This window comes from Rattus norvegicus, chromosome 1 (genome assembly GCF_021556685.1).
Source record: "Rattus norvegicus strain SHRSP/BbbUtx chromosome 1, alternate assembly SHRSP_T2T, whole genome shotgun sequence".
Lineage (NCBI taxonomy): Eukaryota > Metazoa > Chordata > Mammalia > Rodentia > Muridae > Rattus > Rattus norvegicus.
Genome location: NC_141534.1, coordinates 55,504,411 through 55,532,207, shown reverse-complemented (window position 1 = coordinate 55,532,207; position 27,797 = coordinate 55,504,411). Strand labels below are relative to the sequence as shown.

At 44.5% G+C, this 27,797-nt stretch overlaps 1 long non-coding RNA gene across 3 annotated transcripts in view; it reads left to right on the top strand.

The window, feature by feature from the left end:
• Positions 1–18,324, top strand: part of LOC148006982 (uncharacterized) — a 28,253-nt gene extending 9,929 nt beyond the window's left edge. For 2 of the 3 annotated variants that reach the window (XR_015645648.1, XR_015645655.1), the window contains 4 exons: positions 10,603–10,811; positions 14,728–14,828; positions 17,513–17,609; positions 18,046–18,324. This is a non-coding gene — a long non-coding RNA (uncharacterized LOC148006982). The remainder of the gene's footprint in view (positions 1–10,602; positions 10,812–14,727; positions 14,829–17,512; positions 17,610–18,045) is intronic. The other variant, XR_015645661.1, reaches the window with a different exon arrangement.
• Positions 18,325–27,797: the final 9,473 nt, after the last annotated feature.

Here is a 27,797-nt window from a genome sequence, read left to right as displayed (position 1 = left end):
CCCCCCCTTCTTTATGGGTGTTCCCCTCCCCCTCCCCCCCATTGCCGCCCTCCCCCCAACAATCACGTTCACTGGGGGTTCAGTCTTGGCAGGAGCAAGGGCTTCCCCTACTACTGGTGCTCTTACTAGGATATTCATTGCTACCTATGAGGTCAGAGTCCAGGGTCAGTCCATGTATAGTATTTAGGTAGTGGCTTAGTCCCTGGAAGCTCTGGTTGGTTGGCATTGTTGTTCATATGGATCTCGAACCCCTTCGAGCTCTTCCAGTTCTTTCTCTGATCCCTTCAACGGGGGTCCTATTCTCAGTTCAATGGTTTGCTGCTGGCTTTCGCCTCTGTATTTGCTGTATTCTGGCTGTGTCTCTCAGGAGCGATCTACATCCGGCTCCTGTCTGCCTGCACTTCTTTGCTTCATCCATCTTGTCTAATTGGGTGGCTGTATATGTATGGGCCACATGTGGGGCAAACTCTGAATGGGTGTTCCTTCAGTCTCTGTTTTAATCTTTGCCTCTCTCTTCCCTGCCAAGGGTATTCTTGTTCCCCTTTTAAAGAAGGAGTGAAGCATTCACATTTTCATCATCCATCTTGAGTTTCATTTGTTCTAGGTATCTGGGGTAATTCAAGCATTTGGGCTAATAGCCACTTACCAATGAGTGCATACCATGTATGTCTTTCTGTGATTGGGTTAGCTCACTCAGGATGATATTTTCCAGTTCCAACCATTTGCCTACAAATTTCATAAAGTCATCTTTTTTGATAGCTGAGTAATATTCCATTGTGTAGATGTACCACATTTTCTGTATCCATTCCTCTGTTGAAGGGCATCTGGGTTCTTTCCACCTTCTGGCTATTATAAATAAGGCTGCGATGAACATAGTGGAGCACATGTCTTTTTTATATGTTGGGGCATCTTTTGGATATATGCCCAAGAGAGGTATAGCTAGATCATCAGGCAGTTCAATGTCCAATTTTCTGAGGAACCTCCAGACTGATTTCCAGAATGGTTGTACCAGTCTGCAACCCCACCAACAATGGAGGAGTGTTCCTCTTTCTCTGCATCCTTGCCAGCATTTGCTGTCACCTGAGTTTTTGATCTTAGCCATTCTCACTGGTGTGAGGAGAAATCTCAGTGTTGTTTTGATTTGCATTTCCCTTATGACTAAAGATGTTGAACATTTCTTTAGGTGTTTCTCAGCCATTCGGCATTCCTCAACTGTGAATTCTTTGTTTAGCTCTGAACCCCATTTTTTAATAGGGTTATTTGTCTCCCTGCGGTCTAACTTCTTGAGTTCTTTGTATATTTTGGATATAAGGCCTCTATCTGTTGTAGGATTGGTAAAGATCTTTTCCCAATCTGTTGGTTGCCGTTTTGTCCTAACCACAGTGTCCTTTGCCTTACAGAAGCTTTGCAGTTTTATGAGATCCCATTTGTCGATTCTTGATCTTAGAGCATAAGCCATTGGTGTTTTGTTCAGGAAATTTTTTCCAGTGCCCATGTGTTCCAGATGTTTCCCTAGTTTTTCTTCTATTAGTTTGAGTGTGTCTGGTTTGATGTGGAGGTCCTTTATCCACTTGGACTTAAGCTTTGTACAGGGTGATAAGCATGGATCGATCTGCATTCTTCTACATGTTGCCCTCCAGTTGAACCAGCACCATTTGCTGAAAATGCTATCTTTGTTCCATTGGATGGTTTTGGCTCCTTTGTCAAAAATCAAGTGACCATAGGTGTGTGGGTTCATTTCTGGGTCTTCAATTCTATTCCATTGGTCTATCTGTCTGTCTCTGTACCAATACCATGCAGTTTTTTTTCACTATTGCTCTGTAATACTGCTTGAGTTCAGGGATAGTGATTCCCCCTGAAGTCCTTTTATTGTTGAGGATACTTTAGCCATCCTGGGTTTTTTGTTATTCCAGATGAACTTGCAAATTGTTCTGTCTAACTCTTTGAAGAATTGGATTGCTGTTTTGATGGGGATTGCATTGAATCTGTAGATGCTTTGGTAAAATGGCCATTTTTACTATATTAATCCTGCCAATCCATGAGCATGGGAGATCTTTCCATCTTCTGAGGTCTTCTTCAATTTCTTTCTTCAGTGTCTTGAAGTTCTTATTGTACAAATCTTTTACTTGCTTTGTTAAAGTCACACCGAGGTACTTTATATTATTTGGGTCTATTATGAAGGGTGTCGTTTCCCTAATTTCTTTCTCGGCTTGTTTCTCTTTTGTGTAGAGGAAGGCTACTGATTTATTTGAGTTAATTTTATATCCAGCCACTTTGCTGAAGTTGTTTATCAGCTTTAGTAGTTCTCTGGTGGAACTATTGGGATCACTTAAATATACTATCATATCATCTGCAAATAGTGATATTTTGACTTCTTCTTTTCCGATCTGTATCCCCTTGACCTCCTTTTGTTGTCTGATTTCTCTGGCCAGAACTTCAAGAACTATATTGAATAAGTAGGGAGACAGTGGGCAGCCTTGTCTAGTCACTGATTTTAGTGGAATTGCTTCAAGTTTCTCTTCATTTAGTATAATGTTAGCAACTGGTTTGCTGTATATGGCTTTTACTATGTTTAGGTATGGGCCTTGAATTCCTATTCTTTCCAGGACTTTTATCATGAAGGGGTGTTGTATTTTGTCAAATGCTTTCTCAGCATCTAATGAAATGATCATGTGGTTTTGTTCTTTCAGTTTGTTTATATAATGGATCACGTTGATGGTTCTCCATATATTAAACCATCCCTGCATGCCTGGGATGAAGCCTACGTGATCATGATGGATGATTGTTTTGATGTGCTCTTGGATTCGGTTTGCCAGAATTTTATTGAGTATTTTTGTGTCGATATTCATAAGGGAAATTGGTCTGAAGTTCTCTTTCTTTGTTGGGTCTTTGTGTGGTTTAGGTATAAGAGTAATTGTGGCTTCATAGAAGGAATTCAGTAGTGCTCCATCTGTTTCAATTTTGTGGAATAGTTTGGATAATATTGCTATGAGGTCTTCTATGAAGGTCTGATAGAATTCTGCACTAAACCTGTCTGGACATGGGCTCTTTTTGGTTGGGAGACCTTTAATGACTGCTTCTATTTCCTTAGGAGTTATGGGATTGGTTAACTGGTTTATCTGTTCCTGATTTAACTTCGGTACCTGGTATCTGTCTAGGAAATTGTCCATTTCCTGCAGATTTTCAAGTTTTGTTGAATATAGGCTTTTATAGTAAGATCTGATGATTTTTTGAATTTCCTCTGAATCTGTAGTTATGTCTCCCTTTTCATTTCTGATTTTGTTAATTTGGACACACTCTGTGTGTCCTCTCGTTAGTCTGGTTAAGGGTTTATCTATCTTGTTGATTTTCTCAAAGAACCAACTTTTGGTTCTGTTGTTTCTTTCTATGGTCCTTTTTGTTTCTACTTGGTTGATTTCAGCTCTGAGTTTGATTATTTCCTGCCTTCTACTCCTCCTGGGTGTATTTGTTTCTTTTGGCTGTAGAGCGTTTAGGTGTGCTGTCAAGCTGCTGACATATGCTCTTTACTGTTTCTTTCTGCAGGCACTCAGTGCTATGAGTTTTCCTCTTAGCACAGCTTACATTGTGTCCCATAAGTTTGGGTATGTTGTACCTTCATCTTCATTAAATTCTAAAAAGTTTTTAATTTCTTTCTTTATTTCTTCCTTGACCAGATTATCATTGAGTAGAGCATTGTTCAATTTCCACGTATATTTGGGCATTCTTCCCTTATTGTTATTGAAGACCAGTTTTAGGCCGTGGTGGTCTGATAGCATGCATGGGATTATCTCTATCTTTCTGTACATGTTGAGGCCCGTGTTTTGACCAATATATGGTCAGTTTTGGAGAAAGTACCATGAGGAGCTGAGAAGAAGGTATATCCTTTTGCTTTAGGATAGAATGTTCTATAAATATCTGTTAAGTCCATTTGGCTCATGACTTCTCTTAGTCTGTCTACGTCTCTGTTTAATTTCTGTTTCCATGATCTGTCCATTGATGAGAGTGGGGTGTTGAAATCTCCTACTATTATTGTGTGAGGTGCAATGTGTGTTTTGAGCTTTAGTAAGGTTTCTTTTACGTATGTAGGTGCCCTTGTATTTGGGGCATAGATATTTGGGATTGAGAGTTCATCTTGGTGGATTTTTCCTTTGATGAATATGAAGTGTCCTTCCTTATCTTTTTTGATGACTTTTAGTTGAAAATTGATTTTATTTGATATTAGAATGGCTACTCCAGCTTGCTTCTTCCGACCATTTGCTTGGAAATTTGTTTTCCAGCCTTTCACTCTGAGGTAGTGTCTGTCTTTGTCTCTGAGGTGTGTTTCCTGTAGGCAGCAGAATGCAGGGTCCTCATTGCGTATCCAGTTTGTTAATCTATGTCTTTTTATTGGGGAGTTGAGGCCATTGATGTTGCGAGATATTAAGGAATAGTGATTATTGCTTCCTGTAATATTCATATTTGGATATGAGGTTATGTTTGTGTGCTTTTCTTCTCTTTGTTTTGTTGCCAAGACGATTAGTTTCTTGCTTCTTCTAGGGTATAGCTTGCCTCCTTATGTTGGGCTTTACCATTCATTATCCTTTGTAGTGCTGGATTTGTAGAAAGATATTGTGTAAATTTGGTTTTGTCATGGAATATCTTGGTTTCTCCATCTATGTTAATTGAGAGTTTTGCAGGATACAGTAACCTGGGCTGGCATTTGTGTTCTCTTAGGGTCTGTATGACATCTGTCCAGGATCTTCTGGCTTTCATAGTTTCCGGCGAAAAGTCTGGTGTGATTCTGATAGGTCTGCCTTTATATGTCCACCATGCCTTGTAGTCATGGAACTTAACCTCTGGTAACAAGTGGTCTCTGTAATAGGATCACTAACTCCCTACTTCTTTTATAGTTTGCTGTGCTCATGGCATTTCTGTCACAGAAATACAAATGTAACTAATGCAGATGGTGATGTAATGGAGTGGACTCTTGCTGTGTGACACCTGATCCTGCCAGGTTGTGCTTGTTTGGTTCTTGTTTAGGGGAATATGGAAAACTTTGGAACTTTGAACTAGAAGTTGTTGAATGGTCTAAGAAGAGCTTAATGGTCTATACTGGCAGGAGCTTGGAATGCTCAGGAGTGCCAAGAACTATTCAGACTGGGGAAGCCCAGAACAAGGGGATTCGGAAGGGAACAATGTTTACGACTGGCTAATGATATTTCCTGTGATGCTCTTACAGAAATATGGGTTCCTTCTTCCCACACCCTAACACCTTACCTGAGGCTAAATTTAAAAGTAATAAACAAAATTATTTGGTGCAGATTTGAAGAGAGCCTTGTATAACCACTGTCATGTTGTTCTTAGCAATTACTCTTAACAGGTCTATAATGAATCAAAGCAAAGGAGGCAAAAAAGAAATAAAAAATTATAGTTTGGAGTGAAAAGGACACTGGGAAGATTAATATTATAATGAATGCCCATGCCAGAAGAGAGCCTGAAATTTCTTAGAAGAATAGCACCTTAATAAGAGGCCATCTCTCCTCAAGGAACGACATCACTAAACTAAGCTTCTATTCTGTAATCAGGAGTAACTGATTTAGGGTTTTACTGCTGTGAACAGACACCATGAACAGAGGTACTCTTAAAGAACACATTTGTGTCTGGCTTACAGATTCAGTGGTTTACTTTACTGTCATCAAGGTGGGAGCATGGCAGCATCTAGGCAGACATGGTGCAGGAGGATCTGAGAGTTCTACATCTTCATCTGAAGGCCTCTAGGAGAAAACTGATTTCCAGGCAGCTCAGACAAGAAACGTAAAGGTCACAGCCACAGTGACACATGTATTTCATCAAGGCCACACTTAGTCCACACCTCCAAATAGTCCCACTCCCTGGCCTTACTGTTTTCAAATCGCCACAGGAACATTAGACATTTTCAGTTCCTGGAATCACCTTTGATCAGAAGCTGTGGCTGCTGTGGTTCATGGGGCCCAGGTCTTTCCAGAATCAGGCATCTTCTCATGTATTCTCATTGGTCACTGGAAGTAAAGAAGCTCAGCAAAGGACTGCTGTGTGGGCTGAGACAGCTGAGAAAGTCTGCTTGGGAAGGTGTGTCAATTTTTGTCTCTACATAGAGACAGGATAGGGGTTACCTGACCTTCCCTGGCCAGTTTCCATTTGGGACCCCTGGACTGTAATCATTGTCTGGTAGGCAAGTGTCATTTGGCATTCAATGTCATGTTGTGCCTATTGTGTACCCAAAGTTGATACAAGACTTGAGAATGTAGGCTTGAAAGGTATCCAGTTCCTAATCTGGGGAGGAGAAGAGCAGGCCTGAGAGGAACAGGCTTCATGTGCAGAGGGAGGTCCATCTGTACATGGGTGAGAGAAATTCAGAGAATGTTAATCAAATCTGGCAATCTGGGGGAGGGTGCAAACAATCAATGACAGTAAAGTCAGCTTCAAACTTGGGAGAAGGTTTGTTGCCACTGTTTGCACACCATGCTTCAGAGATGGTGACTCACAGAGAAGCTCTGTCTTGAGTTCATGGCACTGAGCATGTGAGCTGAGCACTTGACATCTCAAGTTCTATATGTTGTCAGGGGCCTTACACAAAGGCCCTTATCTACCTGCCAGCATGTTGCTTTACTAGTAGTAGTCACATGAATTTAAATTTCCTACTTGTTTGTGTTCTTAAAAGCTCACCGATTAGTTTTAGCTGAGTCTCCGAGGAGACTTTGCTCTCACATGCTGTAAGTTTTAAAGATATGGTGATTAATATGAATAACTTTTCATAGGTCAATGCAGGGCCCACAGTGACCTCACCTTGCTATCTTGAGCTGTTAACTCCTGGGCAAAGTTTCTCAAGAGTCTCTGCCTCAGAAAGAAATGTGGTACTGTGATTTCATAATCTACCTACATTCCTTGTGTCACCCAATATATCAGCTAGAGTGAGGGGATCCTCCCCTGTTCAGGACAATTTAGATACTGCTTCCCCAGCAGGAATGGAAGGGCCACTTCCTGCCTCTGCAGGGGCAGTCCCTGGTGTTCACTGTAATGTTACTCATCACTTGCACCTTGAATCAGTTGTTCCACTGGAGCACGAAGCCTCCACTTTATTCTGGGAGATGACAAGGTGTCTCCAGCTAGGGACAGTGGTCCAAACATGAGTTTAAATGAGGGCAGTGAGGGTGGTGTACACACATTGTGGGTTTCATATTGAGTGCTACTGAAGTTCATGTACTTCCTACTAGATTCATCTGTGAGTGACATGTGATCTTTGTATTAAACTTTACCTTCAGGTTCAAGATTTCATGGTAGACCAAGGCCCTACTTTCTTTTTAAGATATCCTAGGAAGTGGATATAAAAGAGAAAATATAGTTCAGAAAACGGACCTAGGCGTACAGCACTTGCTTACATGTGCAAGTCCCTGTGCTCAACTCCAAGACCACACAATATGCCTTATAGATAGATGATGTAGGCCCTTAAGTTCTTCTGACAGCCCACATGTGGACGAGGTATACACAGGCCATAACCTGTCTTCTCAACTCTTGCATGATTATAGGGTCATATGAGACCTTTCTGACGACCGTGAAATATAAGGCTACTCCTATGTCCCATATGTCATTCTTTGGACTATTATGAAGTTTGCCTAGGCAGAGTTCAAAGGCAGCAAAGTGTAACCACCATAGTATTGGTTCAGCATTTGCCCTAGTTCAACTTGTGTACTGAAGCCAAAGTGCATAGCTGTGACTTTTCCATTCCTGTCCAACAAAACATCATCTGTTTTCAGGCACATTCACGCCCAGAGAAGGCTGTACTGTGGCTGTACTGGGCCTGTCTGCTATTCACAGGCATACTCAGCCATGCCACCCAGCACATCCCAAGCTCTATTTGGAGTGCTTTGGTACCACAGGAGACTTGTGTTGGTGGACACACTGACAAACGAAGTACCTAGACCCTACCAAGCTCCTGTCCACACTTGACTCATGACCAGAGCCAGCAGTATGAGCAGCTGGGTAAAAATGGAGACATTTGCACTTTCGTCCTTTTTTTTAATACAACAAAATGTTTAATGAGCAAATTCGTATTAGCAAATATGAAACTGCCACAAGGAGGAGCAGGACTGAGACCACTGGTTGAAGGTCAGGAAGACTAAAACGAACCAACTACTTAAGAAACCAGGGTGGAGAATGATGAGGACCAGAAGCCAGAGGACAGGAACTGTGGCCCTAAAAAAGGAGAGGGTAGGGTACTGAGGGCCAGACAACCAAATTCAAAGTAGTTTTGCCATAAAATACAAATATGCTATGTTCCTAGCATGCTGGCGGGGGGGTACTTTCTTCCTTGGTAGCACTTGTGAACCCCAGGACCAGGTGACAAGCTTGAGGCCAGGCAAGGAAAGAGGATCAGAGTGACCTTACCTGAGCTTGAGGGATAAAAACCTCAGAGAGGGGAGGGACTACCCTTGGCTCAGACTCTTCAGGGACATATGTGATGAGGGGAAGCTAAGGAAAGGCAAGGAGGACACACCCCCTTGGTACCAGGTGTGGTGTGTGTGTGTGTGTGTGTGTGTGTGTGTGTGTGTGTGTTTGCACATGCTCATGTGCATGTGTGCCTATATATGCACCTGCATGTGTGCCTGTGTGTGTGTCAGGGGGGCATGTCTTGACACCAGTCCTGCCCCATGCTGGTCATTCACAGTTGGCACAGTCCCCACTTAACACTAGGGTTTTTGTTCCCAAACTTTTTCTAATAGAAGCTAACATACCTCTTGGTCAGGGATAGTTAACGCACTTCATAAGAATGGGGAACACTGATCTTTTGGGATTGAAACCTGAGCTAGCTTGGGGGTCCTCCTCCTCCCATGGTTCCCAGTCTGTTTGTTATCACATTGTCCAGACAATAGAACGCTCAGCTCTGCCTGTGCCCCAGTGTGAGTCATTGCATCAACTGACATCCTGACTGGTTGTCCAAACTCCACGTTCTGGCTGAGCTCAGGACCCACAGGAGAAGGCCTAGATGAGGAGGTTCTGCCCTACCCAGCCAGGTAGACTTGAGCTCCACACTGACGAATGTTAGAAGGGATCCAGATGTGGCTCTCACACAATGCTGGCACAACTACCAAGAATCTGAGCTCAGCAGTGACATTCAAGTCTCCTCTTGCCCAAGTAAATGGACATCAAATACTTCTTTGGACCTTGGGCAGTAAAGGAATCATGAGGGCTCCATGGGTAGATAACGTACCATATACCTTCCCAGAGCCCATGAACTGCACCTGCTTACTGGCCCCTGAACCTGCTTGACTAAGGTGAGGAGAGGAGACCCCAAACAGCCCTATACCACTGCCGCAGGAACACTATCATGCCAGGTGGAGGCAGCCCCCACAGCCTGAGGAATGGGGTAAGGATTCTTTCCCATTGCATCCACTGGTGTTTTGTTTGCAAGGTTTGGGTGGAAGTGAGACATACTGCAAGGGAGGCCTTTGTGTTGCTTACTGTACTTAAAAGCAAGACATGGGAAAAGGACCTACAGAGTTTTGATCTAAGACATCCTGCAGTAGCCAGCTCTGGGTCCTTGGAGCTTAGGCAGGCTTTACAGTCATAGAGCTCCCTCTACTGCCCAAGTTTCACCATGACAACTCTTGCAGCTAAGACAGGAGCCCAAGCTGCTTCAGGGCTAACATAGACACTTGTTTCTCTCAGACACGTTTGCACCTGAGAATCCTAGGAGCTTAGTTTCAGTGAAGGAAGAATAGGGCCCACCACATGCCCTAAGCTAATGACAGAACTGGCTGCCTATCTTCTAAAAGTGGGCAGGCAAAAAGACCTTTATAGTGTGCATCAGGGTTGAGGGCCAAAAACTGCCTTGCCCAGACATGGCCAAAGGCTGCTGGTTCTGGAATGTTACCAAACAACCTTAAAGGCTGGCTGGCACAGACAGGGCTGCTGTATGGCTCTTGCCTACACTACAATATCTGGCAGGGGTGGATCTTTGCCAGGCTAGCACAGAATGAACTTCATGCCATTGAGAGGAGCTAACCAGTGTGCAGTCTCAGGTTTCGCTGGGTGATCTAGTCATGAACTGTCTGTATGACTGAGCAGACAGGCATTGTCCAGGCTGAGGACATACTGGTCACCTCTGTGGTTGTTCTCTTCCTCTTCAACCTGCAGAAAGATACAGCAACATGGTGGTAGTCCTCACCATGACTGTTGGTGCTTTCTATGCTCTTACAATCCCAGGGCTCCAGGTCTACCCAGACTGTTCTAATTCTGGCATAGACAATCTGTCCTGGGTGTGATAGGTCATCCTGTTGGTTCTCTGTCTTAGCTCTCATGGCACACTGCCCTCTATATTGCCCCATGCTGTTTCCTCCAACCTTTCCAGCATGCAACAGCTCCATGTCCTGCCCCACCTACTTTATGATCCCTGATAATTTCAGATATTTTAATGTTCTTCCAGGCTGGGCTGTGGCCTCGTGTGGGGCTCACATTCATCCTAGAGGTTCTTGGGAGCCTCCATGCCATGGCGTAGGACCTCTTTTTGTCCACACTGGGTCGAGTGATTCCATCCAGTGTAGTATTCTTTCCCTATTGTTGAATTTTAGCACTTATGTCTTTCAGGAATGGCTCTAGATGTGGTCATCGTATACTACCCTGAAAGAACCGCCAGAGTTCCAGGACGGCCACCTTTCACTTAAGCAAACTTGTCCACAGACTGTGTGGGTCCCATCAGCTGAGAGTAGCCTTCACATTGCAGTGATGTGCATATTTCTGCTTTTCAGCCACGATGGACTTTAGGATCTTCCCTGAGGACCCTACACGAACCACAGGTAGGAGATGTGTAAATGGGGCATGTTATTGGTTCAATTCTTCAGTGTGGTGCCTTAAGCTGACAGACTTTTGGGAGGGCATGTGCTTCTCTATTACATGAGTTAGTTCCATTGTTGGCCTGGATTCTGCTGTGACTGCCTCTTATGCTCTCTCCTCCCACTCTTTAACTGTTCCTAACTCTCAGTGAGTCCAGCATCGTGCTGGCTGGTCAATCAGCCTTCATGCCAGTCTAGATTCAGTCCAGAAACACAGAGCCCACACTGTCCTCTACCGGGGTTTCACAGGGCTGCTGGTTTAGTTTCTCCAGTGCCCTATGGTGGTACAAACTCAAGTTTCTTAGGTCCCTAGGGGTCTGGTAAAAACCCTTTAGTACAAGATAGAGGTAAAGAAGGGTAGAAATAAAGTCTTGCAGTTCTTCATGTACACCTCTCCAAGGCTCTACACTCTTCTGGTCCTGGTGTGCCACTCAGCAAGCCCTCCCACTAAGGCTCTGTGCCTGAAGCAGAGGACCACTGCTAAACCAGTGTTCCCAAGGAATTGGCTGTACCTGCAGCGTGACCTGTAGGGGATTCTCCACAACCCTGAGGACCCAATTTGAAAATCTTAGTTGGGCAGTGTGTGGGAGCCATCCAGGCTATATGGAGACCTTACCCAGAATTTGACCTCAAGCCCTGCACCCTGATTAGCTTGACCCACACTCCTGCAAAGGTCTCTGGGTGGCTGCTGAGATGAGTTGGAGGAGGATGAGGAAGAAAAGACAGGTAAATCAGGGCCAAGACAGGAGCACTGCCCGTACTCACTGTGGTGGCCCATCGTGTCCTGGGCTCATTCCTGCTGTAACTCTCAAGTAGGAACCACACATCCTTCCTCATGGGACTGTCCGTGATGAGGCCAGCTGAGGATCTGACCTGTCAGCAAGAAAGACAGGAGCTGTATGTGCCACAAACCAGAGCACAGTGTCCCATATAAGGCCATCTCACAAATGATGCCATGTCCTCCCCAGAGTGGCTCCAGTCAGGGTTAGGAGTGGCTCATGTATTCTGAGCTCTCTGCTACTCCTGCAGACACAGGAATGGTGCCTTCTCATGCTCATCTATCCTGAGCCCAGGGATCAGACAGAGGTCATACTCATGGGAATTCAGACTCAGTTCAATCTGCTATCCTGTAGCCCATGAGTCTGGACTCAACTTTAGTGGTCAAGGCCAGTGGTTTTTTCCTGGACAAGACTTTGAGAATGTAGCCACACACAGTGTTAGTGACACATTGCATGCCCTTGACTGGCCTTCACTGTAGTAGTCCTGAGTGACCATTCCAGCGTGCACCCAGGGATTCAGACTAGCAATGGCCAGATCAGGCTCTTTGCTACTTGGGCCTATAGCTCACCCCCAGTGTAGTTCCATGTGGCCTGGCTGCTGCAGCTCCTCCAGAAGCTACCAGATGTTTTCCCACAGAATCCTGCAGTCCCTGTGGGCTCTTCCACAGACATCTCACACTCTCTCTGAGGGGATTTAGCCTGGATGCCTGCTGTGTGGGAGCTGCCTTGGCTCGTGGAGCAGAGTGAGAGGCAGGGGAGATGTTGTCTGCTGGTCTTATTGTCCTCAGTGTCCAGGGCTTCCGTGCTCTTTGGGTCCAGGTCCAGCTCCAGTGGGTCACTAATGTAAATCCAGCCCATACAAGTTCCACACACCATGGGGTATAGGGTAGACCATGACTGAGGGGGAACCAATCAATCCAAGGACCCTGTGAGGACCAGGTCACCTCTCAGGCATGATGCAAGGCCAGGAGCTCTGTGTGCCCTGACAGAGGGGGATTGGACCCTGACTCCCATGAAATGCTTCTTCAGACCTATTACGTCATCAGCTCTGAGAGCATTAAGAACATATCACACTGCTTGCCTCTGCCATGTAACTCTATCTTCCAGGGCTGCAGGACCTCAGGAATATTAGCGGTCTTCTATGAACATTAATATTCTGTTAAATCACTTTGATAAATAGTTCTCAGCATGATACCTGTCTCCAGAAGTAGTCATTCAGCAATTCTCATGGGCACGGGGAAGCAAAATCTTCCTACTGCTCCTCCTCTTCCTCCTCCTCTTCCTCCTCCTCTTCTTCCTCCTCTTCCTCCTCTTCCTCCTCCTCCTCCTCCTCCTCCTGCTGCTGCTGCTGCTGCTGCTGCTGCTGCTGCTGCTGCTGCTGCTGCTGCTGTTACTCCTGTTGCTGCTGTAGCTTTGTTGGAAGCATCAGCAAAGCCCATAAGCTCAGCATCCATGGAATGAGGTGGGGTTGGGAATTGCAGACAGGTGCACATACCTGTCCAGATGATGACCTCTTACAGGACATAGGTGTAGGGTTGTGCATGGACACTTAGGCACAGAAGGAGGTATGCATACACATGCAAACACTCCCTCTTACACAGAGGTTAACATGATGTACAGAAAACCAAGTCCATCCTGAATGTGGGGCTCACTTTAGTTGTTACATTCCGATGGTAGAACAGACGTGTGTGAGGACAAGAAGCTCTGTGGTCCCTGGGGCCAGAAGGAAGAGAGTGGCTATGCTGACACAGTTAAAATAAACTCTCACAGTCTATGATAGCCAGGTCACAGGACCCAGGCAGCTGTGTTATTTGTGAGCACCGAGGGCAGCCAGAAGCTAACTATTGAGCACTGACTGGACCAAGCCCAGAAAGGGTCTCTGTTTTTCAGAGTGCTGCGGGCAGTGCAGTGTGTAGCACTTTCCTTTTGAAGACTCTTCTGGGGTTTTGAGTCCCCTGTAGAGGAGCCTCATGTCTGAAGACACTAAGCCTATGAGGAAAGATCCTCATGTGCAGAGTTCATTGAAAGGCCTGAGAGCAGAAAAGCAAAGAAAGAGCAAAATGTGCCACCTCTCCTCACTGTGGTTCAGCTTCTGCCTTTGCAGCTGAGCTCAGGTGCCCTGGAGTCCTCCCTAGCCTGAGTCAGTGGTCTAAAGTTCAAGTCACTGCTTTCTGGTTTGTAGTTTCAAACGCAGCACAGTTTCAGGCAAGAAAAGCTGTGAACACTATCTAGACCTTGCTGTCTACATTTGACGGGGACTGTTGAGCCCCAAAGAAAGCAAGGTCTATAAGGTCAGGTATTACAGGACTGGGCTAGGGCTGGAATCCAAGTTCCCTTCTCCCTCTGCTGTGGGCAGATGGTGAGCCTTGTAATTGGTTCTTACTCTGTACAGGGGTAGAAACAAAGGGTCTTATGGGAGCTCTGGCACAGGCCTGCCCAGGAATGGCTTAGAGAGCCTCGCACCAGCCCAATATTTGATATGTCCCCAGCTTTGTCTAACACCTTCAGCTGTGTGCCATTTTCCCTGCCTCTTGTAAAAGACTCTAAATGTTTTCTGACAAAAGGCAATCAAGGAGGAGTTTCACAAAGACAGGTGGGGATCTGTTGGGATGTTAACATGGGCTAACACATTAGAGGGCCAGAGCCACAGGACCGATGCTTGGTGGACATTCTCCTCTGACATCCAACACAGACATCTTTGTACAGAGATCAGGAGAAGTCTTCTCTGAATAACAGTGCAGAACACCTCAGGCTCAGGGAATCAGGACTGACACCCATAGAATGCTGTAGAATGTTTGTGATACAAGGGCTCATCAACCTGGGTCCATGTGCCTCTAGAGATGAGCACAGAACCGGGCTGTGGCTGGTTATGGTCTCAGACAGGAAGGCGGGAGGGAGCTGGTTCATGCAGTTTTTCTTTCCCTTGGCCAAAAGGAAGGACTGGAAGAAGTCTGTCTATGGAGAGTGAGGCTGGCTGGGAAACTGTATGCCGTTCTCCATTCTCACCCTGCTGGGGGCTTAGGGCTGTTGTCCAGTTAACCTCTCCACCATTCCAGTCTGCTTCTCTCCATTTAATCCATGCATCTCTGTCCCTTGGCTAGGTGACCTGGATGCAGAAGTCCTACCTGTAGCTGCCATCCAGGGCATAAGTCCCTCAGTGAGTGAATTCCAGATGGTTCTGTCTAAAGCAGCATCGAGCAGGGTAAGAACCGTGGTACATGGAAGAGGATACTGCATCCAAACGCATTTCATATAGAATCAACCCTCATGCTCAGAGACCTGATCAGTCCTATTTACCACTTTCATCATTTTTGTTATTCACTGTACTGTGAAGTGTGAATTTTTATTATATTTAACTTCGGCAAAGGGAGATAAAGAGTTTAGCACTGGAAACTCCCTAGAGCCTGGCTAGAAGGGAGGCCTGGAGACCCATGTGTGCTTCTGGGGAAAAAGCTCTTTCGTAGGATGCCTCCCTGAGTCCCAGGATGTGTGGAGGGCTCTGTGCCCTATCCAGGGTTGACCTCAGTATATTAATGGGAGCTGAGGCTTCTCTCTGATAGAACAGTGCTACCCTCCTGGAAGATGTCTGTGATGGTTTGTATATGCTTAGCTCAGGGAGTGGCACTATTAGGAGGCATGGTCTTGTTAAAGTAGGTGTTCATATTGGGCATGGGCTTTAAGACCCTTTTCCTATCCACATGCAAGCCAATCTTCCCCAACCAGCCTTCAGATGACGATGTGGAACTCTCACTCTCTCTGGCACCATGAATACCTGGTTGCTGCCATGCTCCCAGCTTGATGATACTGGACTGAGTCTCTGAACCTGCAATCCTGTGTTCATTAATGTTGTCCTTATAAGAGCTGCATTGGTTGTGTGTGCCTCTTCTCAACAGTAAACACTTAACTGAGACAGTGTTCATGTTCCCTTCTTCAGGTTCCAGGCTTTAGCAGCTTCAAAGATGAGCTGCATTCTCTTGGGACTATGGGACCAGAAGCCCCAGGCTGTCTGCTTGATCTGAGAGTGCTAGGACATCCTGCTCCTAAGGGAATTGTTACTGCTCCATTGCAATACTGTGAATAGCATCAGCAGGCTCCTGCTCTGTTACCCCCTGAACACAATGCTGTCTTCTCCAGGAGTGGATCCAACAGCTCTCAGAACCTCCCCAGGAACTGGGTGTTTCCCAAGGATTACCTGCACTTGGTTGCAAACCCCTATCCTGTGTTCTGAAAACTTTTCAAAGCCCATTCACCTGATACTGGTGCTTTCAGGACAGTATTCCCAAGTGTCATTTCCTACCCTGAGAGTTCACTCTCATGAGGCAACACGTGCCCTTGACAGATGATTTTCCCAAGGGGCATTGTATGTGCAGGTGAATTGTGTGTGCCGACTCCTGTCAGATCAGCACATGATGGCAGCAAGGCCCCATTTGCTCTTCGTTTTGAACTCATGATCCTGGCACTGTCTTGTTGTTATTTAGGTCCCTGTCAGTCCTGAATTGAATTTTAGCATGGGAACCCAGGGCAGTTGTCTTCAAACTTTTTCCTAGTATGAACCACATCTTCACCTCACCAGACATAAAGCACAACAAACACCAGGCAGGCAGAGAACCCTCAGGGGCTGGAGCTGGCATTTTCAAACACTCTGACTTGACCTTGGCCAGCACAGATTCAGAGGGCAGCCGCTATGTAGGAAGATCTCCTTCCTCCTCTCGGAGTTTAGAACATGTAGATTTAGGCTAAGGTGCTGGCACACATATGAGCAGAGGCAGCAGCATGGGCTTGTTCAATGTCAAAGCCTACCTGCCACCCCTGTATCACATGTCAGAGCAGCCCATCACATGAGAAGTCTAGAGGTGATGATATCCTGAGTGAATAGTCCGTGTTCTGCTGCCAGTTTCTTTGCTCCCACATGGCCAACTGGGAGAAGGGATTGAAAAAGGGAAGGTGATGAAGCCCTGCAAATATATACTTGGTGCCACCAAAGACCATGGGCTCTGACTGGCGAGATCTTTCAGTTAGATTTTAAAAAATGCCTCCTCAAGATAGGTAGTAGGTACTCTCAGGAAGGTGGACCATGGTGTGGTACAATGGGGCAGGATCCATGAGGCTGGTGCTGTGGGCCAGGGACATTGGGGCAGGTAAAACTGAGTAGGAACCCTGGGCCAGGTACAACAGGGCAGGGACCCTGGATCATTTACAACAGAGCAGGGACCCTGGGGCAGGTGCAGTGTAGCAGGGACTCTGGGGGTGGTGCAATGGGGCAGGAGTCCTGGGGAAGGGATCTTGTAGTTGTGACCCTGTGGAATGTGCAACCGGCAGGGACCCTGCTGGAGGTTCACTGAGGCATGCAGCCAAGGTGGAATGTTCGGAAAGTTGTCTGTTTGCTTCATGCAGCTGCTGTCTGAAGTAGAGAACACTGCCAACTGCCCCAGAAGGGATCTTGGGAGGGCCTTGCAAGAATGCCAGAGCTCCTAACTGAGGAGTTACACGTTCCACAGATGGGCCTTTATTGAGTTGAGCAGATTCTAAGAGAGCTGTCTTGAATGAACAGCCAAAAAAAGCGGGAATGAATAACAGGCATATTGCACCAGCCATGTACAAGGTGTTTTGCTCAGAAGAGTAGGACAGGAAGAAACTGATTAAGGCAATTCACTTGTCTGTCTGTCTGTCTGTCTATCCATCTGTCTGTCTATCCATCTGACTCTCCTTCCATCCATCCATCCATCCATCCATCCATCCATCCATCTCTCTGAGGGAAGTCAGCTTTTATGTGTAAGAAGAAGGTCACAGAAGCACTCCCATTTGGCAACAATGAGGTTTGTAGGGAGTGAGATAGATGGGTTATTTGTATGTTTGTTTGTTTGTTTGTTTGTTTGTTTAATGCAGGTGGTGGGATAGAATGACAGTTGTGAGCAGTTCCCATCGGCATCAACTGTACCACAGACCCAGTCTCAGTGTGACACAGAAGACAACTACCTGGAAAGTATGTCCTCTCTCTAAGGGGACAGTATAATACAATACTCTGGACTGCAGGTCAGACAAGGCCTGTGTTTAGGAGACTTGTGGACAGATGAATGTCTGTGAGTCTGGACTTAGACTCTGTGGAGGGCTCAGGTCACCTGACTGTACTGAAGCTTCCCACTGTGATTTATTTCCCTCCTACAGAGTCAGCCACCTGAGCAACTGCATTTCCTGGTTATCCCCTAATCCACTTACACTGTGTAGAGTGTCCAGTCTTAGGGAGGGCCTGGGAATCTGAGAGACACCACTGAGCCCTCTGGGCCTGGCTGACTCAACCTGAGGCTACTCTGTGTGTCTTCATTTTGCTCACCCACCAGAGACCTCAAAAGTCAGCAGTAAAGTTGCTGAGAGGCCAGGAACCTCCATATTGGCCCAAGAGCAACTGTCCTCTTTTACAGGTTCATCCACAGAGCACGTAATTCTGATTGGTGCAACAGTCTGGAAGAGTGAAAGACGTCATCTCCCAAGGGCACGTGCTGTGCTAGTGGACACTGAGGAGCTGCAGGGATCAGACCCCTCCCCATCCTTCTCCAGCCTCTCTTGTTCTTCCTTGAGATGTTTCCTGCAGACCTGAAAGATCCAGGCAGTCCATGACATGGGTTTGAATTTAATCTCAGGACATTTTATTCATTGCCCAAAAACTAAGACCAGATAAAATTTATTTATTCATTCATTCATTCATTCATTCATTCATTCATTTCTTATATATAAGTACAGGGTAGTTGTCTTTAGAAACAACAGAGAGGTCATCAGATCTAATTAGAGATATTTGTGAGCTGCCATGTGGTTGCTGGGATTTGAACTCAGGACCCCTGGAAGAGCATTCAGTGCTCTTAACCATTTATCAATCTTTCCCATTTCCAAGGTAACTTTTTTACTTTCAACAAGGTATTCTTTATTCAGGTTACATCCTGATCCCAGCTACTCTCCCTCTTCCCTTCCCAGTCCCACCATACAAATCCTTTCTAACAATGCTCTCCCTTCTCTTTGGAGATGGGGATACTCCCTGGGTACCACACCACCCTGGGACATCTAGTCCCAGGTGGACCGAGCACATTCTGCCCCACAGATTTACAATCAGGCAGTCCGGGTATGGGGAAGAGATCCAATGGCAGGCAACAAAGACTGAGACAGTCCTGGATCTACTTGTCAGAGGACCCACATGGAGACCAACTGCAGATAGCTACACCAGGCTCTGGAGTTGGTTGCACAGGCTCTAGTATACATGGTCCAAAGTATCTGACTGTAGGGGACTTCTTGTAGTGTTTTTGACCCCTCTAGTTTGCTCACAATTCTCCCTCACTCTTCCACAAGACTTCCCAAGCTCCATCTGATGTTTGGCTGTGGGTTTCAGCTTGTGGATGAAGCCTCTTCAGAGACAAGTATGTTTCTTTTCTGTCCACAAGTATATCAGAGTATCATAAATACTGTCAGAGGTTATCTCTGTCACATAGATGGATCTCACTTTGGGGCAATCATTGATTGGTTGTTCCCTCAATCTCTGCTATATCTTTATCCCTGCACATTCATTAGCAAGATAGATTTTGAGTTGGTGCTGTGAGTGCATTGATGTCCACTTCCTCGTCTAGAAGTTCTTTCTTGCAACAAGAGGTAGCCATTTCTGTCTCTTGCTCTGGTAGGATTCTAACCTAGGGTCACCCCCGTAGACTCCCCCTATGCTCTCCCTTACCAGCCATCCAGCAAGTCACCAGAGATCCCTGCTCCCTCCTGCCCAGAAAATTTGTATTCCCACTCCCATCCCTCTCCCAAACCCCTCTCCCTTGACCTGATCACTATTTCCGTCTCCTTTCCTGCCTCTTCTCTTAACCTGTTCCATCACTTCATCCTTCTGAGAACTATTTTGTTTTCCCTCTGAGTGAGATTCACACCTCCTCATTTAGGCCGTCCAGAATTCTTTCTTCTTGTCTATCTATCTGTTATCTTACACTGTATGATAATGTCCACCTATAAGTGAGTACACACCATACGTTTTTCTGTGGTTCTGGGTTTCCTCACTCAGGATAACATTCTAAAGTTCATCCATTTGCCTAAAAAGTTCATAATGTATTTATTTTTAATAGCTGAAGAGTATTCCTTTGTATAGATATATACCATATTTTCTGTATCCATTTTTCAGTTGAGGGGTATTTAGGCTTTTTTTAGTTCTTGGCTATGACAGATAAAACCAGTATGAACAAAGTTCATCAAGCATCCTTGTGGGATGGTGGGGCATCTTTTGCGTATATGTCCAGGGGTTGTTTTGCTAAGTCCAGTGGTAAAACGATTCCCACTTTTCTGAGAAACTGCCAATATGATTTTGAAAGTGGATATACAAGTTTGCAATCCAAGCAGCAATGGAGGAGTATTCCCTTTTTTCCACATCCTCACCAGCATGTGCTGGATGTCACTTGAGATTTTTATTTTAGTCATTCTGATTCATGTAAGTTGGAATCACAGGGTGCTTTTGATTTGGATATACCTGATGACCAAGGATGGTGAACAGTTCTTCAAGTGTCTCTTGGCCCTTCGAAGTTCCGCTGATGAATTTAGCTTTGCACCCCATTATTAGATTAGGATATCTGGTTTCTTGTAGTTTAACTTGTTATTTATGTAATTTGGATATTAGTCTTTTGTGAGATATAGGCTTGGTGAAGATCCTTTTCCAACCTGTAGTCTGCCATTTCTCCTATCAAGTGTGTTCTTTTCCTTACAGAAGCTTTTCAGTTTCAAGTTTCGTTTATTGTGGATCTCAATATCTGAGCACCACTGGGGTTCTGTTCGGGAAGTTGTCTCCTGTACCAATGTGCTCAAGCCTATTTTCCAATTTCTCTTGTATCAGGTTTGACGGATAAGGTTTTATGTTGAGGTCTTTGATGCAATTGGACTTGAGTTTTGCAGAGCTTTATACATTAGGGTCATTGCATTCTTCTTTATGCCTGTATCCAATTAGACCAGCACCACCTGTTGAAGATGCTTTCTTATTTTTGTCATATGATTTTGCCTCCTTTCTTGACAATAAGCATCCATAGTTGTGTGGGTTTATTTCAGGGTCTTGGATTTCATTTTATTGATCAATCTGTCTGTTCCTATACCAATACCATATAGTTGTATTACTATAGCTCTGTAGAACAGCAGTAAATCAGAGATGGTGATTCCTCCTGAAATTCTTTTATTGTTCAGGAAAGTTTTAGCTCCCTGTGTTTGTTAAATATTTCACTTGAAGTTGAGAATTGCTCTTTTAAGGTGTGTAAAGACTTGTTTTCAGCTTTGACAGGTATTGCCTTCACAATTTAGATTGGTTTTAGTAAGATGGTAGTTTTCAAATTATTAATCCTACCTGTCCATGACCTTTCTTATGATATCTTCTTCAATTGCTTTAATTGGAGATTAAATTTTTTGTCATACAGATCTTTCCTTTTCTTATAATTGCACTGAGGCCTTTTTGTTATATTATTTGTTGCTATTGTAAATAGTAGTGTTTCCCTAATTTGTCAATCCCTTCATTGTTTGTTTAAAAGAGTCCTACTGATTTTTTTTAGTTAAACTTGTATCCATAAACTTTGCTGATGGTGTTTATCAAATGTAGGAGTTATCTGTTCTTTTTAGCTTTGTCAGTCTTGGACCCAGAGGGCAGAATGAACGACTGTAAAGATGACAGGGTGTTTCCTCTATCCTATCTTCTCCTTTGTCATTCCAAGGGCAGTAAGCCTAGAAATTACCTTTCCATTCTTTCTCCAAACTCCATTTGCTTACCAGACAGTGATAGCTGAGAATTCCAGACCACTACTGTGTCATAGTGGTCCCTGTCTGCAGGATACAAGCCTCTCAGCCTAGGGCATTCCTGTGTCATGTGGACCCTGTCTGCAGGAGAATGGTCTCTTAGGGCAGGTGAAATGTTGCCTGTATGTTCTTCAATTTGCATGAGGTGGCTAGAAGGAGGTTTTTATGTAAGGCACACAACACATCATTCTTCAACAATGTGAGCCTTCAGATCTGATGTAAATATTTGAGATTGAATATCTAGTTCATGATTTAATTTCAAAAATTCTAAAGAAAGGTTTCAGATTTGATGCTAGGGATTTTATTTTTATCAATTCAAATCAACATTACACTAATCGTTGGTGGACATTATAGGTGACAGTTCTGTTAGAGAGTTAACTAATTCTTCAGAGGTTCCAAAGACTCTAGGACTCTCACAGCATTACACAGCATTCTTGCAGGTAGGAGCAAAGATGTCTGAGAAGAGTGGGAGCTCATAGGTGGCCGTCAAACATAGCTATCTGAAAAGATGTAAATTTAGTAAAGAGATGTAGATACACTGTCAGGAAAGGAAGAAGCGTGTTGCTGTACCTCCTGTGACTTAAGTGCTAGAAGAACACTTGTGTCAGTCGAGTCTGCAACTCTTTCTCAGCATAATAGAGTTATTTAATTTTAATTCCTGAATTTTGCACTGTCATTCCTTAGGTGATTTATGGAAAAAGACCTCAGTTTGCTTATTTTATGTGAAAGGGGATTTTATGATTTCATCACATTTTCTATTTTCAGAATCCCTAATGTGGGTTCAGAAGATTTTTCTGATCCATAGAAATCTGTGCATCAGTGAAATATGCACACTTTCAAATAAAACAGAAGCATTTTCAACCCAAAAATTCTTTTTAATACAAGCTATACGATCAAGTGTTGAAATACAAGTATAAGTATTTTTTTTTACATTTATCGAGTTTCCTATTTGAAAGTGTGTCTTTGCTTTTTCCTCTGTAAGAGAATAGAATGTCCCAGAGAGCTGATGAAGGATTTGCACACTTGTCTTGCCTAGGAAGTGCATTCTCCTTGTTTCTGCAGCACATGGGCAGCCTTTGGTGGCATAACAATACCTCCCAAAGAAGAGCAGGTACCTGCTATCCCTAGTGCGTGGGAAGACAGATGCACTCAAGAACCTGCAAGCATCTGAAAAATCTGCATGTGTGTTTGTGAGACCTGTAGTGAAATAGACTTGGCCATCCCTGGGCAGTGAGGTCAGATGTGAATATGTGTTGTAAGAGCACATTGAATAGCATACATTACTGTGGGGAAATGTCTCCTTTCACTGCCCCATGCTAATGCCTGGACTCCCCAAACATATTCACTGATAAGCCCATTGCCTTAAAGGTCTTCTGGTCGTTCATGTTTGAAATGTAAGTGGCCACTCAGTACTGATGGAATGAAGGTATGCTTTATTATCATGGCACAAGGTACACTGATCAGTTCCAGCAGGCTGAAGGGTCAGTGAGATGTTGTGTCCCCTCACTCTCATGCATACTTTGCTTGAGCAGGGCAGCAGGACAGCATCCAAATCTCAGGGGATGGGTGAAATACAAGGAGGGAGTGAGGCGGTTGTTACTCAAAGGATGTAAAGTTCAGATGAACAGGGAATGACTGTGACTACTGTTATATGGTAAACTGTGACACTCCGCAGTGTCCTGTAAAAAATGCAAAGGAACTTTAAGAAAGGGAAGGCATGTTTGAGGGGTTAAGGAATTTGGGGGGAACATTTTTGGAAGAGCAGAATTTATATATTAGAATTAGAGTTTGTATTTCGATATTTTAATTTACAGGTTTTTTAAATCTGTGGAGATATCCATTAGAAACTAGATTTGGTACTCATCGAGGACCATGTCTTCTTATGCACCCTGTCCTGTGTGGGATTTGTGGCTCTGACCTACTGTTTTCCCTGGTCTCTGTACCACTTCATTTTCTGCCAAATCCTACATGAGTCTTCCTCTGTCCATTCCCAGGTAATAAAGTGTTTTCAGAAACACATATACTCATGAATTTATGATACAATTAAAGCAGAATAGGTTGGTTGATTGACTTGGCAGAAGAAATGTTCATCTCCTAAAGTGCCGGGTGATTATGTTTGTTTACAAAATTTTTCAACTTATTCACTCAAGGCATTGGGAGGTAAGTGCCAGTCTTGAGGTTGCTTAATCATTTTTAGCAGTATACAGATAGTACTGCCCCTGCTCACCCTGTGATCCCAGGCAGTCACATACATGACAGGTTAGGGGATCAGACGAGAAACCATATGTGTGTGTAACTGTTAACACTGTGAGAAATGAACACAGAACCCGTGCAGGTTGATTGAAGGACCCTATAAGACATTATCTGTTAGGTAGGCTCTCTTGAGATAGTAGAGGGCATGGGGAAGAGTCTCCTCCATCGGAAGGCTTAGGAGGCAGGATCGCAAGTTGGCTGGGAAAGTTAGGTCTCCAGGTGATACGAGTATTCAATGCCACAGTAAATTGATTTGTACTCTACAAGCACTGTGGGGACTCTGTTTTTCTTGAGAAGGCAGAAGCAAAGTCCCATATTCAATGAGCAGGTAATCTACCCAGGAAAACTTCTGTGGGTAGGCATACAGCTTTTGCTTATGAGTGGCCAATGAACAATACCCACCGCCCCTCCCCCTACAGACTTAGCTATGCCCTGAGGGGATTTCCAGAACAGAGTTAGTGGCAGTTTCAGCATCAAATGCCAGTGAGTATGAAGGGAGCCCAGGGAGTTTGAAACCATCTCTCCATGCTCTAAGGGACGTGGAAAAAATAAGAGAACTGGGGTTGTCATCGTAGCACTGTTTTCTGAGTCTTGAGTTCCCTTGGGATGGAGATCAAATTTTCAGAATCTTAGGGAAGTTGACCTGTTTGCTCCCAACTGTCTTTATGGCTCCTTCCTCAAACTCCCACTTGGGTCCTCTCTGACCTTGCATTTGTAGCATCAGCACATCTAGGTCCCCTGACTTGGCACCTCCCTCAGCTATGCTAAACATTCACAGACTCCATACTGAGCAGGATTTGGGAGTACAGCTACTAATACCAAAAATTATGTAACCCTACTCTTTGCCCTCGTAGAGCACACAGCAGAATAAATAAATGGATAAAGTGAACAAAAATATAAACACCATGTGTGGTAATGGCTGCCAAGTAGAGAGTCTGGACCTTACCTGATCTGAAATCAGACCCACCTTAGACTTATGGACAGGATACTGGGAAGGGGAAAAACATTTGAAATGTAAGTAAAGAAATATATCTAATAAAAAATTAAAAAACCAACCAACCATACAAACAAACAAACAAACAAACAAACAAACAAACAAAAAAGACTATACTGTGACCTTACCCAGAGAGAAGATGATCTGATCTGCCTCTTAAAAGTGAGATTTTAGCAGGTAGTGCTTGCTGACCAGAGAGGTCAGATGCTTGCTGAGCAGCCCCTTAGAAGACAAGGCTTGACTTCCACCTAGCAGACAAGGAAGTCTGTGGGCATGCTCCAAGGAAACTGGTGAGAGCCGCAGGCAGCATTTTGGATCTTTGCAAATTTGCCTAAGTGTACATTGAAGGAAGAAATCTCTGTCCCAGCAACAAGTGCTCAGTTCCTTAAGGAGAGCACAACCCTGCCTGCTTCAAGCTCCAGAAGCTACCCAGAAGCTTCATCCTGGGACTGTACCTTAGCACTAACTCAGGACCACTTTACCTCACCTTGAGAGACTAATCTTAGGACTTCCATCCATCCCAAGGTACAGCTGGGCTTGTAGCATCAATTTCAGACTCCAGGGCACACCAAGAATGCACACTGTAATAATCTTTGTGGGCTGTCTCCACATTTGAGCAGAGGTTTCTGTGGGCTTGAGATTGGAAGTCTTGGGTCCAAGAGTTGGCTCCAGTTCTCCTCAGTTTGTAGGTAGCAGATTCCTCTTGATGTCCTGTGTTCTCTCTCTGTACCCTTCTAATGTCTGTGGCTCTAGGGTTCCCTTCATAAGGACCCCAAAGACATTACAACAGAGCCCACTTTTCAGGCTTCCTTGAATCGATGACCTTGAAGGCACTGTCTTTAAGTGTCACCTGCTTAGTGTCAGGGACTTCATCCTTCACCATATGAATTGGGGTGTATCTTGTCCAACCTAAGGCACTCAAGAGAGACTCATAGGGTCAGGGCAAACCTGACAGAATTTTCTCACAGAGCCCCATTCTAATTGGACCAGACTTTGTAAATGTTTGTGTCCCAGGTCTTTCTGGTACTGCTGTCCAAAATTGTTCTCATGGTATAAATCCGTCATTTATGGAGGGAAACTGAACAAAAGGCTTCGCATCAGTAAGGAAGAAAAAGGCAGTCGACTTGTAGATGGAATCCAATTATAAATAGAAGAGACCCTAAGGAATCTGCTAAAATTTAGCACTGAATAGTGAGTTATACAAGACCAATGAATATAAGATCTGTCAGCAGAAATGAAGCAGTTCTGTAGCCTATCAGTAAACAGCACAAAATTAAGGTAAAATTTCTATGTCATACAGCATGTTTAAAAAAATCAAAAGTATTTTCAAATTACTTTGACCAAACACATACTAAACTTTTAACTATAGCTTCTATTATTTTTGAAATCTAGAAAATAATAAACTTCATCAACATATTACAGAGATTTTCATAATCAAGTGAACACATTTAGAAATTGACAGTGTATAACTCAGAGGTTTTCAAACTCACACCATGGGCTCTCTTTAACAATCAGAGTTTAGAAGTGCAGATAATGCTGTTTCACATTACTCTGTGAGAAGATTTAGAGAGTTAATTCCCTAACAGCAGGGTCCGCATCCCAATGTGGAGACAGAATTCCCTTCAAGAGGGTCTAAATCACCTGCAGGTATGAGTAGCCCCCTCAAAGGAAGGACTGAATCTCCTGCAGGCGAGAATGACAAAAATGAGAGGATCCATAGGAGGAGGGACTTAATTTCTTCTCTGATGAGACTGGAGCACCAGCAGGAATTTGAGTCTGTAGTCTGAGAGATTATTTTCATCATGATGTTCTGAGTTCCCTGAATCCACAGCTGGAACACTGAGCCACCACCAGGAACACTGAACCTGGACCAGTTGTCTTAAGGGCATTAAATACGAATTTCACTTCTTTGGCTATTAAAATCCCACCATGCTCTAGCTTCCTTCCAACATCCACCACCCTTCATTCCCCACCATCTCAGCTTCTCAATGAATCCTTCCTCTCCTTGATTTTCCAAGCCTACCTACGTCTTATGAGCACCTACACACACACACACACACACACACACACACACACACACACACACACACACACACCTGGCTTTGAAGGGATCAGATTTTTATTTTTAAGGCTGAACTGTTTCTATGGCTTTCTCTGTAAACTCTGCTTCCCAGCTACTTTCCATGGCACCTTCCTGACCAAAAGATAAAAGAGTCTCGAGTGTACAGCTTGCATCCCTGGTAGTCCTCAGGTCTGGAGCTGATGGGCTCAGAGCCATGGTGTGTGTGTGTAGCCGGCCAGGCCTTGCTGAGGCTGACTTGTCTTGCCTCTGCAGTATGTGAAGGAGTCTTCACAACCTGATAGTTGACTTTCTCCTTGCTGAGACTGTTTCTACCATTTCTTGCACTCTGTTCAATCATGGTATTTCATGTGGGCATGTACATGCTGTGTTGGTCCATTTTTCTTTTGGATCCTGGGTTGCAGGTTAAAGAAAAAAAGGTAGTTGAACTGGAAACAGAAAATGCTATTCTGACCCTGAGATCCGCATAGGTAATCTCTGTCCTGTAGACTGATTGACTGATGAGACACATGTGAGTGTTAGCTTTGCGGAGACTACTGTAGTTGTAAAAGATGGAAAGGACTGCGGCTTTCCTTTGACGGCTGGTCCCCTCCAGTGAGATTGCCACTTAGTGTGTCATCCAGTAGTGGAACAGAGATTAATCCTAAATCTTTCTTCCTCGTGCTCAGAAGTATTTAAGGAATAATGCTTTAATGATACATCCAACAGCTGGTCCTGGACAGCTGTGTTGTACTGTTTATGCACCATGATTCACCCACATTAATTTTAATTGATGTATAGATATAGTAGTCACCTCCAACCCCCAAATACTTGGTCTCAATAAGTGCAAACCCAGGTCATCAGATATGGTTTCTCAGACACCCCACAGCACGCTGCACTCCGAGTGGGATGCTGCACAGTTCAGATGCAGACATTTCCAGTGTGGCTGGGTGTTCAGTGTGCCCTTCATCTCCTCACAGGCTCTTCTGACACAACCTCCACTGAAACTCCAGTTGTTTCCTTTCCTTGGACTTTTGTTTTGAAGTATAGTGCTCTTTTTTCAG